The following is a 14213-nucleotide window of genomic DNA, read 5'->3' as shown; positions in this document are numbered from 1 at the left end:
GGCCGCAGGACACACAGCGTATTGAGTGAGTACTGTGTCTGCTTCATCGGGGCAAGACAAGGACATAAAAGGTAACTCAGAGTTGACTTCATTGTCTTTCCTGGGCTGAGTTGTGTGGTGTTACCCCCCTTGCCCCCTGTCATGTGCCCTGGGTGAGACAGGCAAAACTGTGTTGACCCCTGTCATGTGATCTGGGTGAGACAGGCAAAGCTGTGTTTCCCCCTTTCACGTGATCTGGGTGAGACAGGCAAAGCTGTGTTTCCCCCTTTCACGTGATCTGGGTGAGACAGGCAAAGCTGTGTTTCCCCCTTTCATGTGATCTGGGTGAGACAGGCAAAGCTGTGTTCCCCTTTCATGTGATCTGGGTGAGACAGGCAAAGCTGTGTTTCCCCCTTTCATGTGATCTGGGTGAGACAGGCAAAGCTGTGTTTCCCCCTTTCATGTGATCTGGGTGAGACAGGCAAAGCTGTGTTTCCCCCTTTCATGTGATCTGGGTGAGACAGGCAAAGCTGTGTTGCCCCCTGTGTCAAACAGGAAAAGCTTTTTGAAGGACGACTTTGTCCCAGGTTTAGGTCCTCTGTAATCAAATCACAGACCGTATGTGTCACAAGGTCAGAGGACAGATGTGTGTGGTGACTTCATTCCCCAAACAACTGATCTTGGGTCATATTAGTATTTGCTCATGGTGGTTGTGGTATGGACTGAGGAATTAAGAGCTGATCCTAGATCAGTTGCTGAGGGGGAGAAAGTAAACAGGGTTTGGAATAAGACATCGACTTTGACACAGACACTTGTTGTTTGCCTCTCTCTGTTTTAGAAAGAAAAAAGGTGAAGCCATGGAAACGGCCAATGTTTCCAGCTATATATTTGCATAGCCTTCAACTGCAAGTCTCCATTTGAAGTGGTCCACAGTAAATCTTGTATACACGCAGTATGTTTGTTTTTGGTTTAGTCTGTCAGTGGGGTGTTGTCCATAGCAACCTTGACAAAGATATGCAACACAAGTCCACATGAAGTGTGGTTAAAATGGCAGTCTACTTGTACTTATTATTACAGATGACATGTTCATAGGTCTGCCTAGCCCTTGACCATGACTCTCAGTCCCATTACATTACACATAAGAGTCATCGGACGAAGGCTTCTTCTGTACAGGGGAGTTTCGCTAATAGCCATGACGCTCTGTCTGAACATGAACACGCATCGCTCGTGGTACGGTTTTGGAACCTTATCTTTCACAACAGCAAGAAATAATTTTAAAGAAACAAAAGGATAAATTGATACACACCTTTGTTGGGTTAGTCTTCTCTCCCGGCCATATCGCCATGTTACAGCGCGTGTTTACAGATTACAGATGGAAGACAGAGGGACCACCTGTGCTAAACAGCTATCTAGCATGCTACGAACTCCTGTGTGTAAGGGGAAAAGCCAGCCAGAAACGTGTTGTCACTGAAAAATACTGTCGGCTGCAACTGGGATGAAGCTGATTAAAACACACATATCACATTATTTTGATGTGATATGAAAGTAGAGGGATTTATGTTTCTAGGACCCTATTGTAATTGAGAATCAATTCAAGTTTAGATGGAGTATTAGTCTGTTTTGGCTGCCAGAGACAGGCTATCTCTGAAAATTACATATTAAGTCATTTCACCTTGAGAAGTAACGCTCCTTAAGAGCACACCTTAGGCTAAAGTCGGATGACTATTGAGTTGTTTTTGGATGAATTCCTCCTGGGTTGGGGTCTTCACTGGTCTGGAGAGCCTCTTGAAAGTAGTGGGGGGGGGACAATGGTCTGAATTGTGTGATTGGTATTTAAATGCCGCCATAATAATCTCAGTACTTGGCAAGCAGTACTTTAATGAATGAATATCACAGATTTTCAACCAATGTATTATTAACAGTTAGAAACTATTTATGAACTATTTTTCATCTTTAGTACTAAATCAACAAATTGAAATATTGCGTGAACTGGCTGTCAAGAAGATGAGTTTCATATGTAAATTGCGTGAACTAACTATCCATTAAAGACTTTAGCCTCTTCATGGACAATGCTGTGCTGGCGCCCTCTGTTGACCATTGTTGGGCAGAGCCGCATAGCTCTGCAAAAAGAGAGACATTCTCAAATTTCTCTCCCATCAGACAAGTCTGTAAGAAGTAGAACGGCAGACCGGAGCCGCTGGTAAAGCAAGACGTAAGCACCGGGTGAGCTTGGGTTGAATCCAAACATTCATTCTACCAGATCGTCTCTAGGCTTTCACTCGGACCTCGAAGGTGAGTGTGGCGAAGTAAAACCTTTACTGGTGCAAATGTTTTGGTCAAGACGAGCTGAACGCTGCTCAGTCGTTCAATTACTAGCCTCGACTGGCTTGTATCTTGGCGCAGATTGAAAATGCAGCCACAGTTTTGGCCTGAATTTCCCCTGGATCGAAAATGAAGCCCGGGGAAAGAGTTGAATCCCAGAGCTGCTTTTGGCTAATCAATAGGAAGGCCACCGTTTTGGTGAATTCTTGTCGAAGTTTTTTGCCTGGAATTATGTGTAGGGGTGTTGGAATGTCTGCATCAAGCAAGCGAAACCCCGTGATACAATTTACCACGAACAAGAAAGAAAGTAACTTGTTATTGTAACTTTATGGCATGGCAGTATCGTTAGCAGGCTAGTTATTGATTGTTGCTGTTTCTGACGCAGTAGGATACAATGTAACGTTAACTGTATAGTATTTTTTATTGTTATGTAGCCTGAGGAGTGTGTGCTTAAAAACATTCTGAAAACACTGCTGACGTGGGAAAACAACTTGCTGTGTTATGCCTTCATTTATTGCAATGTGTAGTGGAATTACGCGAGAACATTTATATATTATTGTACCTAAAGAAGGATAAAAAAAAAAGGTTTGCTTGGAAAACACGTTTCTTCCCCTCCCGATTGCATCCATCAATTCATTTGTGATTCAATAACGTTTCACATGACAGTGGAAAGTTGCTTATGTTCCGCTAGGACTGGCTGATGTGAATAGAATAGGCAGTACGGTATTTCTTTGCTTTTTAGGCTTCTTGTATAGTAAACGACAGTATCCACACTAAATTCGATATTTGATTAGCTGTACGCTATATAACCTCCTTCATGAGGTGGTGGCGATGCACATATGTTTCGACACGTTGTTACGCACACATTTTCCTATTGAGTCAGCCAGACCGCTTTCACATAGAGACGTGCTATATCAGATACTGTATATAAACATTTGACTCCTCGGCGGGAACAGGGGCAGTCTAGACCTGCCTGAAATTTGTAGCCTGGGGTCTTGTTTTATATTGTGTGTGAGAGAAAGTTAGGGAGACTATTCATTTAGCTGTGTCTTTGTGTTCGGCAATCTATCTATTCTCTCAATCTCAGCCTTTGCTTAAGAAAGCAGGACCAGGGCCCTTAACCACAAAGCGTCTCAGAGTAGGAATGCTGATCTTGCATCAGTTTGGACTTTTAAATGAGAATGAATATGATTGTATGTACTGATCCTAGATCAGCTCCCATACTCTGAGACGTGTTGTGGATAACGACCCTGGAACATGTTTTGGGAGAAAGCTTGTCACCAAAAAGCCTGTGTTGGGAAACAGGAGGGCTATTTTATTGGATAAAAACTCAAGTCAAAATTGCATTAATTTGATTAAATCCATTGTGAAATGTTGAGACTTGCTTTTGTGTTCTGTCTAGCTGTGCCAACGGTTTGTCTGGTTATGCTATGTGTTCCATCTGATAGTTCTGACTACCAAGCCCTCTGTGATCAGGTGTTCTGAATGTCTGATGCCTGCTGCTGCTCCTTCATCCCAATGGGATGTTATATTGGCTATGTAAGGTTGTTATAAACATGTTATAAACATGCTGCTGTCTAACCTATAGCATGTCATGTTATTCATGGATAGTTTATGCTGATGGGAACCACAGAGTCCCAACAACATGCCAGTTCTTGTATTTTTCCATGTCAGTGCCCTTCAAAGCCATGCTCAGTGTGTGTGGGGGGCCAATCCAGAACCCAGTCTATAGAATGAGAGTGGAACCAGGCAAACTTCCAATGAATTAGGGCCCCTGACCCTATCATTCTACCCAGTACAGGACTGCCTGCCCCCATAGTCCATCCATTGGCTGTTCCGTTCAGTCCGTCATGCTATGACTTCTCCCCCTACTAGAGCTGGTCCTCTACACTCTGGCCAATTGAATGTAAGGAATGCATTTATTTAGATGTTTATATAGAATATTTATTCAGATTAGAATAATGCTGACTGTCCAATATGTTGAAATTGGACGTCTTTGAAAAGACATTCTTGAAATTTAGTTTTCTACTCTCTGTCTAATTCAATTCTGATTGGCTTTCAGTAGGCCACTAACTGGGAGAGTGTTGTAGAAGTAAACACATTGGACAGTGGTACTACTACAGTAGAAGTGTAAGAGTACTACTACAGTAGAAATCAGTATTAGAGTAACACTACTACTATAGTAGAAACCTGTATTAGAGCAGTTACTTCTACAGTAGAAACCAGTATTAGAGTAATACTACTGTAGTAGAAACCAGTATTAGTGTACTACTACTACAGTAGAAACAAGTATTAGAGTTCGACTCTACTATTACTACTACTACAGTGAAACCAATATTATTGTACTACAACTAATACTACAGTAGAAACCAGTATTATATTACTACTACTACTACTACTACAGTAAAAACAGTTAGTGTACTACAACTACTCTTACTACTACAGTAGAAACCAGTATTAGTGTACTGCTACTACCGCTAGTACTACAGTAGAAACCAGTATCAGTATACTACAACTACAGTAGAAACTAGTATTGGAGTACTACTACTGCAGTAGAAACCAGTATTAGAGTACTACTACTACAGTTGGAACCAGAATTAGAGTATTACTACTACAGTAGGAACCAGTATTAGAGTACTACTACTACAGTTGGAACCAGTATTTGATTACTACTACCACCATAGGAACTAGTATTAGAGTACTAATACTACCGTAGGAACCAGTATTAGAGTACTACTACTACTACCGTAGGAACTAGTATTGGATACTACTACTACAGTAGAAACAAGTATTAGAGTACGACTCTACTATTGCTACTACTACTACAGTGAAACCAATAATATTGTACTACAACTAATACTACAGTAGAAACCAGTATTAGATTACTACTACTACTACAGTAAAAACAGTATTAGATTACTACTACTACTACTACTACTACTACAGTAAAAACAGTATTAGTGTACTACCTCTACTCTTACTACTACAGTAGAAACCAGTATTAGTGTACTGCTACTACCGCTACTACTACAGTAGAAACCAGTATCAGTATACTACTACTAGAGTAGAATCTAGTATTGGAGTACTACTACTACAGTAGGAACCAGTATTAGAGTACTACTACTACTACAGTAGGAACCAGTATTAGAGTACTACTACTACTACAGTAGGAACCAGTATTAGAGTACTACTACTACAGTAGTAACCAGTACTAGAGTACTACTACTGCTACAGTAGGAACCAGTATTAGTGAATCACCAGATAGTAACCTTGAGTTATTTTGAATAGAAAAGATATTAAGGTATTCAGATTTTTGGCAGTCAGGAGGGTGTCCACTTGTATGTGTAAGTTTGCGTGTGTGTGCGTGGCAGTGTGTTTATGTGTGGCCTTGTGTGTGAGTACAACGTATGTAGCTGAATGTGTGTGTGTGTGTGTGTGTGTGTGTGTCTGTCTGTGCCTGTGCCTGAACCCGCCAGTATGCAGTAGATCATATTACTGAACGATTAGCCACGGCCTCCTCTCCCCCAGTGGCCCAGGGAAATGATTTTCCTCTGTCATAATTCCCCCACTGAATTATCCTGGCCAGTGACTCATACACACATACCATATAGGCTTAGTTACTGTGCACGGTAGTGATGATGACTCTCTCTCAGGAGAAGGGAGATGAGGTAAACCCCTTTTGACGGTAATCATTAGATGGTCATGACTCACGGTAGGAAGGATGAAATTGGGCTATATTGTAAGATTTCCTGAGCACAGTATGTCATTTATTCTTAATCAAAGATTAGGAGATAGGGCCGGTGTTAAGGTAGCATGGGGTGTGTGAAAAGCGCTTTACAAATGAATTGAATTATTCTTTGAAATGATTCCCAGGACGGCTGGTGTGTTAGACTAGTGAAAAGGTTAGCCTATGTTTAGTGGTTAAAGAGATAGTGGAAAAATCCTGTTTTTTTACAACACTATGTTGTTTGAAAAGACCAGCTGAAATTTCAGCTTGTTTGGTGGGGTGGGTTTTTTGGACTACCAGGCAGTCTAAGTTAATAGACCAATAAGAGAGTTTGCCCTCCTATCTGCCTATAACAGCTAGTTTTCAGGTTACATTAGGCTCCTCCAATTAGGCCTTTCTCTCAGACAACTCCCAGACAGTTGTTGCTTGACACATTGCATTTAGCTAAAAAGCTATTTTTGTTTCATTTGAATCGAAAACAATCACGGTAAGGTACTTAATTGTTTTCCAGAAATGATTTGATATTGAGATTTTTTAAAAACGCTGCATTGGGGATTTTTTTATTATTGGATTTGTGGTCAGAAAGTTCAATACATGGGTTTCTTATAATATAGCTGGGAGATCAACCTGTTGATGACCCTGTAGGATGTCCCTCAGGCTGGTGCTGATTTAGGAGTGGGAGACTGGGAGTCAGTGGGAGACTGGGAGTCAGTGGGAGACTGGGAGTCAGTGGGAGACTGGGAGTCAGTGGGAGACTGGGAGTGGGAGACTGGGAGTGTGGGAGACTGGGAGTCAGTGGGAGGGAGACTGGGAGTCAGTGGGAGACTGGGAGTCAGTGGGAGACTGGGAGTCAGTGGGAGACTGGGAGTCAGTGGGAGACTGGGAGTCAGTGGGAGACTGGGAGTCAGTGGGAGACTGGGAGTCAGTGGGAGACTGGGAGTGGGAGTGAATGAGGCTGAAGTGAAGAAACGAGAAGTCCCAGAAACAGAATAGCCTTGAAACCCACAACCCACTGTGTGTCCACATCTCGTCAGACAGACGGAAATCACAACGCCGCCAGAAACACATCATAACTAGGCAGTCGAGCCTCTGGAGGAATTCAGCTCGTTTTAAAGTTAGGAGTTGGAAGGGGGGCTCAGGCGGGCAGGGGAGCGCGAGAGAGGGGGGAGGTGGAGGTGCGTTTCCAAGGTGCTGCTCACCCCCTGGGCTGGAATCAGATACATTCCAGAGACTCCTCTAGCCAGGGATAATGGAGGTATGGGGTGTAGCATTACACCACATCACACATGATTGGATGGTGAGGGCTGGGAAAGTGAGAGGAGAACGGTGGCCTCTTTATAGCTCTATGTAGCTCTAGTTTCCTATAAGAGACAAGGAGACCTGCCAAATTAACAGTAGGCCTGCTAGTTAAAGTTATAGGAGACATGTCTGGGCTAGGTCTTCTCATGGCTCACCTATACGTTGCCTTCTCCTGTTTCTGGTTCGCCTTGCTTTACAGTTTCACTAAATCTTCCCAATGTCATAGAGGATGCTAATTACATTGTTATTACAGAAGTATAACAGCAATTGATGTAAAGTGTTTCCCAATAAGATTCTGAGTTGCATTTTATCTGATGCCAACAGAGCTCTGATTACATCTCCAAATCTCAAACAGAGTTCGGACCAGTTTTGCCCATCTACACGAGCTCTGTATGTGTATGGCTGTGGTTAGCCTAAGTCCTGTACATTTCCGTGACAAACGGCTATGTAAAAGCCCTTTCATACACATGACTCTAAGAAGAGCTGAATAATAATAGAGATGAGAGTTCCACGTAGACTGGCCGATTATTAGTAGTGTATATCAGAGACTTTCATTCAAACCCCTAGTGAACTGCTGTTTTCTCTCTTTCTCTCTTACTCTCTCTGTCTCTCTCTCTCTTTATCTTCCTCTGCTACGAAAGGTTATTTATACTCAAAGATGTAAAATGTTGCCTGTTTTATTTAGTGGTTTAAAACAAGCTGGCTTGATGGTAATGGACTTCACCTCCGTGTTTGGCGCGGGCCCTCGGGGCATGGTTACAGTCACACAGCATGGAAGCACTCCAGTGCTAGCAGCGCTACGCTAGCTCTTAATGAAGGCATTTTAGAGTGGGCGAGAGAGAGCAGTGTAGTCTGTTAATGGGAACTGCTTCACCACTGGATGCTATGATCGTGTCCTCATGATAAGTGCTATCGCTTATCAGATCTAATAAAATATGTTTTGTGGATCAATTTAGCCATTTATTTGTGTGCGGGTGTGTACCATCATTGTGCGTGTGTGTGTGTCATTGTGTGTGTGTGTGTGCGTGCACCTGCCTGCGCGCCTTGTTGTGTGTGTGTGTGTGTAGGTACGGGAGTTTGAGATTCAGGGTTTAAGGAATAATGGTTGTGGGGGATTAAAGCTCAGTTGGGGTATGAAGTGTGACAGGTGGAAGGGACACTTCTCTGTTTACCCACTTGGCCCTGCCTGCACTTTGATACCTCACACACTCACACCCAGTAGGCCTCAGTCAGAGCCGTAGCGCTGTCCACACACAAACCACCATGACCTCTATCTGTCTATGGTTTGTGGTTAATTTCTCTCTCTCCCTCTCGCTCAGTCTCCCTGTCTCTCTACTCTCTCTGTCTCTTCTCTCTCCTCTCGTCTTATCTCTCTCTCTCTCTATCTCTCTCTCCTCTCTGTCTCTCTGTCTCTCTCTCCTCTGTCTCTCTGTCTCAGTCTCTCTCTCTCTCTCCACTCTCTGTGACTCTCTCTCTCTCTGTGTCTCTCCTACTCTCTGTGTGTCTCTCTCTGTCTCTCTCTCCTATCTCTCTTTCTCTCTCTCTCCTGTCTCTCTCGCTCTCTCTGTCTCGCTCTCCTGTCTCTCTCATTCTCGCTCTCTCTGTCTCGCTCTCTCTCCTGTCTCTCTCTGTCTCTCTCTCCTGTCTCTCTCGCTCTCTCCTCTCTCTTATCTCTCTCATCTGGTGTCCAAGCGGCTCCATCCGCAGGGCATCTGGTGCTGAGCGGCTCCATGTGGCCCAACTGTAAACACAGTGCTCTGTGTGCGTGTTAATGCTCATGCTAACCGCCCACATCTAAACAGATCAGCCTCGTAGCCTCTGGAGTGATACTTGTATTGCATTTAAGTCTTTTAATGAATTTTTATCTTGTTATTAACACTTTATTCTAGCTAGCTATTTGTGTAGGTAGCTATCAAGTAAACACAATTAGAGAACGTGCTGAGTTGGTTAGGGTCAGTTCCATTTAATTTCCAAGTCGGGAGTTGTGTATCGGCCACTGCAAAATTGACCATAGCCAATTCCCCACAGCGTGTCTTTCTCTGTTTTGAATAACTGAATGGAGAGAATTGAATTGGCTTTGACCCCCAGCTCCTCTGCCAGCTTGGACTGTGCCCCTCCGCTGCCCTGTCTGCCCGCCTGCTGTCCATCTGTGTGTCTGCCCATCCTGGGTGGCATGGGGGTCTATGGGACAGGTGTTGGCATGCAGGGGGTCAGTACCCAACCACACACACAGCTGTGTCACCTATACACAAAGTGGACCCCGCAGGCTGCAGGTGACAGGACGATGGATGGGGGTTGGTCGGGGAGTGTAAATTAAAATAGGGTCTCTCGTTTGAAATGACACCAGGGGCAACACGACTGACTAGACTCAGTGGGTTTTTGGGTCACTGTGTTTAGGCCCCAGGTTGCCCGTGGCAGTAGGAGTAGATTCAGGGGTTGTTTGGGTGTTGGGACTGACTGAGGGATGGGGTCTTGTCTGGTCCACACAAACAAAAACAGCACCCTTCCCTTCCCCCTTTAGGAGTGTTAAGTGGCCGGATATTCCCCTGAATGGGACACAGGTGTTGGCCCAGGCTGTGTGTGTGTGTGTGTTTCTGCTGGGTTCTGGTGTGTGTTGTGGCCGTGTGTGTGTGCATGTGCATGTGGCCTGGTGTTTGTGTGTGTTGTGGCTCTGTGTATGTGTGTGTGTGTGTGTGTGTGTGTGTATGATAGGCCCATTGTGTGTGTTGGTTTTATCATCTTAATGAGGCCTGCTCAGAGCTCAGTGGCTCTCAATGGGCCGTAGGTCTCTCCATCCTAGCCTGCTGCGTGAGGGGTGGAGGAGTGGAGAAGGGCTCATATAATGAGGAAGAGTGGGTGGTTTTAAAACAGACTTCCCTAACACAGACATAAACAAGCTCCAAAGAGGTCTCAGGATTCTTCAGCCCTGATCAGGTTTGATATTCAAACTAACCTCACTCTCCTCTCCCTCATCGTTCCCTCTTCCCCTCATCCTTCCCTCTACCCCTCCTCATCATTCACTCTTCCCCTCCTCATCCCCTCCTTCCTTCTTCCCATCCTCCTTCCCTTACTCCATTCTATTGAATACTTGTCTGTGTTTGGAGCAGAGCTTCTACAACATGTGTTGTGACCCACCTAAAGCCTTTCAGACATTCCAACATTGAGATATTCTTATGACCCACGACCAAAGACCATGCTTCTATCCACAACCTGACTTATGAGCCATGGGGGACTGGCCACGAACCAGCATGAGAGACACTGCAGTAGAAGTCTTGTGTAATGAGAAGAGTAGGGTTGTTGTGGTGTCCCCCCCCCCCCTGGGGTCAAAAACACACACACACACACTCTGACCCATCTGTAGGATGAGGGTGAGGTAATGGGTCATTGACCTCCCGGTAACCCTCCATGTTTAGGTGTCTCTCTGTTCGCGGTAGCTGATCTCACCGTGTGTTAGTAACCCTGTGACCTCTACATATGATGAAGCTCCTGGCCTGTGAATAAGAACCATACAGTGGATCTAGACAGCCTATATAAAACCTCCCTTGTCTCGCTCCCCTCCACCCCTTCCTTGTCTCCCTCCCACCCATCTCCGCCCCCCTCCCAGCCCCAAAAGCACTGCTCTCATTTCTCTCTACCTCCCCCTGTGCTTTTGTCTCCAGCACCTTCTCCTGGTCTCTCTCTGTCTCTCTCTCCCAATTCAATTTAATTCAATTCTCTCTCTCTCTCTCTCCTTTTTATTTCTTTATTTTTAAATTCCAGAATCCATTTCTGATGCCCCCAGGCGCTCTCCAGCGATGGCTGGAGACGTTGTGGCAAATTTAATTTGGTCTCCCACTCTCTCTCCCAGGACCCGCGCGGGCTCAATGGAACAACAGTAGCAGGGAGAGCGAGGGAGGAAAAACCCAATTTCTCATGCATTACTTTCTCTATCCTCGGGGCTTTTAATGGAGTAACACCGTCCCGCTCTCTTTCCCTCCCCTCTCTCCTGCTGTTCTTACTCTCACTGCCCAAATCTAGCCTATACGGAACTAGGCTCCTTCTACTGCTGCTAGGCCTACCAACCAAAGTCTTCTCTGACTCATTGCGTCTGGATATTGGAGGAATCTAACTGTACTATAATGACTCTTGGTGAGATTGGTTGTCAGTGTCTGTCTGTGCTGCTGTACATCAGTCATATTCTTTATTGAGCTTGTCTTGCTCTGTTAATATTTATCAGAATAATCCTCTCAGAAAGACCCCAGTCCTCTACTGTTATAGACCTAGAACTATACCTCAGTCCTCTACTGTTATAGACCTAGAACTATAGCCCAGTCCTCTACTGTTATAGACCTAGAACTATACCCCAGTCCTCTACTGTTATAGACCTAGAACTATACCTCAGTCCTCTACTGTTATAGACCTAGGTAGATACCTCAGTCCTCTACTGTTATAGACCTAGGTAGATACCTCAGTCCTCTACTGTTATAGACCTAGAACTATACCTCAGTCCTCTACTGTTATAGACCTAGGTAGATACCTCAGTCCTCTACTGTTATAGACCTAGGTAGATACCTCAGTCCTCTACTGTTATAGACCTAGGTAGATACCTCAGTCCTCTACTGTTATAGACCTAGGTAGATACCCCAGACCTCTACTGTTATAGACCTAGGTAGATACCCCAGACCTCTACTGTTATAGACCTAGGTAGATACCTCACCTCTACTGTTATAGACCTAGGTAGATACCCCAGACCTCTACTGTTATAGACCTAGGTAGATACCCCAGACCTCTACTGTTATAGACCTAGGTAGATACCCCAGACCTCTACTGTTATAGACCTAGGTAGATACCCCAGACCTCTACTGTTATAGACCTAGGTAGATACCCCAGACCTCTACTGTTATAGACCTAGGTAGATACCTCAGTTCTCTACTGTTATAGACCTAGGTAGATACCTCAGTCCTCTACTGTTATAGACCTAGGTAGATACCCCAGCCCCCACTGTTATAGACCTAGAACTATACCACAGCCCTCTACTGTTATAGACCTATAACTATACCCCAGTCCTCTACTGTTATAGACCTAGGTAGATACCCCAGACCTCTACTGTTATAGACCTAGGTAGATACCCCAGACCTCTACTGTTATAGACCTAGGTAGATACCTCAGTCCTCTACTGTTATAGACCTAGGTAGATACCTCTCCTCTACTGTTATAGACCTAGGTAGATACCTCTCCTCTACTGTTATAGACCTAGGTAGATACCTCAGTCCTCTACTGTTATAGACCTAGGTAGATACCCCAGCCCCCACTGTTATAGACCTAGGTAGATACCTCTCCTCTACTGTTATAGACCTAGGTAGATACCCCAGTCCTCTACTGTTATCGACCTAGGTAGATACCTCTCCTCTACTGTTATAGACCTAGGTAGATACCTGTTATAGACCTAGGTAGATACCCCAGTCCTCTACTGTTATAGACCTAGGTAGATACCCCAGTCCTCTACTGTTATATACCTAGGTAGATACCTCAGTCCTCTACTGTTATAGACCTAGGTAGATACCTCAGTCCTCTACTGTTATAGACCTAGGTAGATACCTCAGTCCTCTACTGTTATAGACCTAGGTAGATACCTCAGTCCTCTACTGTTATAGACCTAGGTAGATACCTCTCCTCTACTGTTATAGACCTAGGTAGATACCTCTCCTCTACTGTTATAGACCTAGGTAGATACCTCAGTCCTCTACTGTTATAGACCTAGGTAGATACCTCAGTCCTCTACTGTTATAGACCTAGGTAGATACCTCAGTCCTCTACTGTTATAGACCTAGGTAGATACCTCTCCTCTACTGTTATAGACCTAGGTAGATACCTCTCCTCTACTGTTATAGACCTAGGTAGATACCCCAGCCCTCCACTGTTATAGACCTAGGTAGATAGCCCAGCCCTCCACTGTTATAGACCTAGGTAGATACCCCAGCCCTCCACTGTTATAGACCTAGGTAGATACCTCTCCTCTACTGTTATAGACCTAGGTAGATACCCCAGCCCTCCACTGTTATAGACCTAGGTAGATACCTCAGTCCTCTACTGTTATAGACCTAGGTAGATACCTCTCCTCTACTGTTATAGACCTAGGTAGATACCTCAGTCCTCTACTGTTATAGACCTAGAACTATACCTCAGTCCTCTACTGTTATAGACCTAGGTAGATACCTCTCCTCTACTGTTATAGACCTAGGTAGATAGCCCAGCCCTCCACTGTTATAGACCTAGGTAGATACCTCTCCTCTACTGTTATAGACCTAGGTAGATACCCCAGCCCTCCACTGTTATAGACCTAGCTAGATACCCCAGTCCTCTACTGTTATAGACCTAGGTAGATACCTCTCCTCTACTGTTATAGACCTAGGTAGATACCTCAGTCCTCTACTGTTATAGACCTAGGTAGATACCTCAGTCCTCTACTGTTATAGGCCTAGGTAGATACCTCAGTCCTCTACTGTTATAGACCTAGGTAGATACCCCAGTCCTCTACTGTTATAGACCTAGAACTATACCCCAGTCTTCTTGTGTTATAGACCTAGGTAGATATCTCAGTCCTCTACTGTTATAGACCTAGAACTATAGCCCAGTCCTCTACTGTTATAGACCTAGAACTATACCCCAGGCCTCTACTGTTATAGACCTAGAACTATACCTCAGTCCTCTACTGTTATAGACCTAGGTAGATACCTCAGTCTTCTACTGTTAGAGACCTAGATAGATACCCCGGTCCTCTACTGTTACAGACCTAGAACTATACCTCAGTCCTCTACTGTTATAGACCTAGGTAGATACCCCGGTCCTCTACTGTTATAGACCTAGGTAGATACCCCAGTCCTCTACTGTTATAGACCTAGGTAGA

The 14213-nt window shown here is 44.5% G+C and overlaps 1 protein-coding gene across 3 annotated transcripts in view; it reads left to right on the top strand.

Annotated features, from left to right (window-relative positions):
* Nucleotides 1-14213, top strand: part of LOC112256093 (bifunctional heparan sulfate N-deacetylase/N-sulfotransferase 1) — a 91136-nt gene that overhangs the window by 2220 nt on the left and 74703 nt on the right. For 2 of the 3 annotated variants that reach the window (XM_024429077.2, XM_042325837.1), the window contains exon 1: nucleotides 2110-2271. The exons of the other annotated variant lie outside the window; for it this stretch is intronic. The gene's annotated coding sequence lies outside the window, so the exon portion shown is untranslated. Of the gene's footprint in view, nucleotides 1-2109; nucleotides 2272-14213 lie in introns of those variants that run through there. 3 annotated transcript variants of the gene reach the window in all.

This window comes from Oncorhynchus tshawytscha, linkage group LG08, assembly GCF_018296145.1.
Source record: "Oncorhynchus tshawytscha isolate Ot180627B linkage group LG08, Otsh_v2.0, whole genome shotgun sequence".
Lineage (NCBI taxonomy): Eukaryota > Metazoa > Chordata > Actinopteri > Salmoniformes > Salmonidae > Oncorhynchus > Oncorhynchus tshawytscha.
This window is presented reverse-complemented; position numbering and strand designations above follow the sequence as displayed.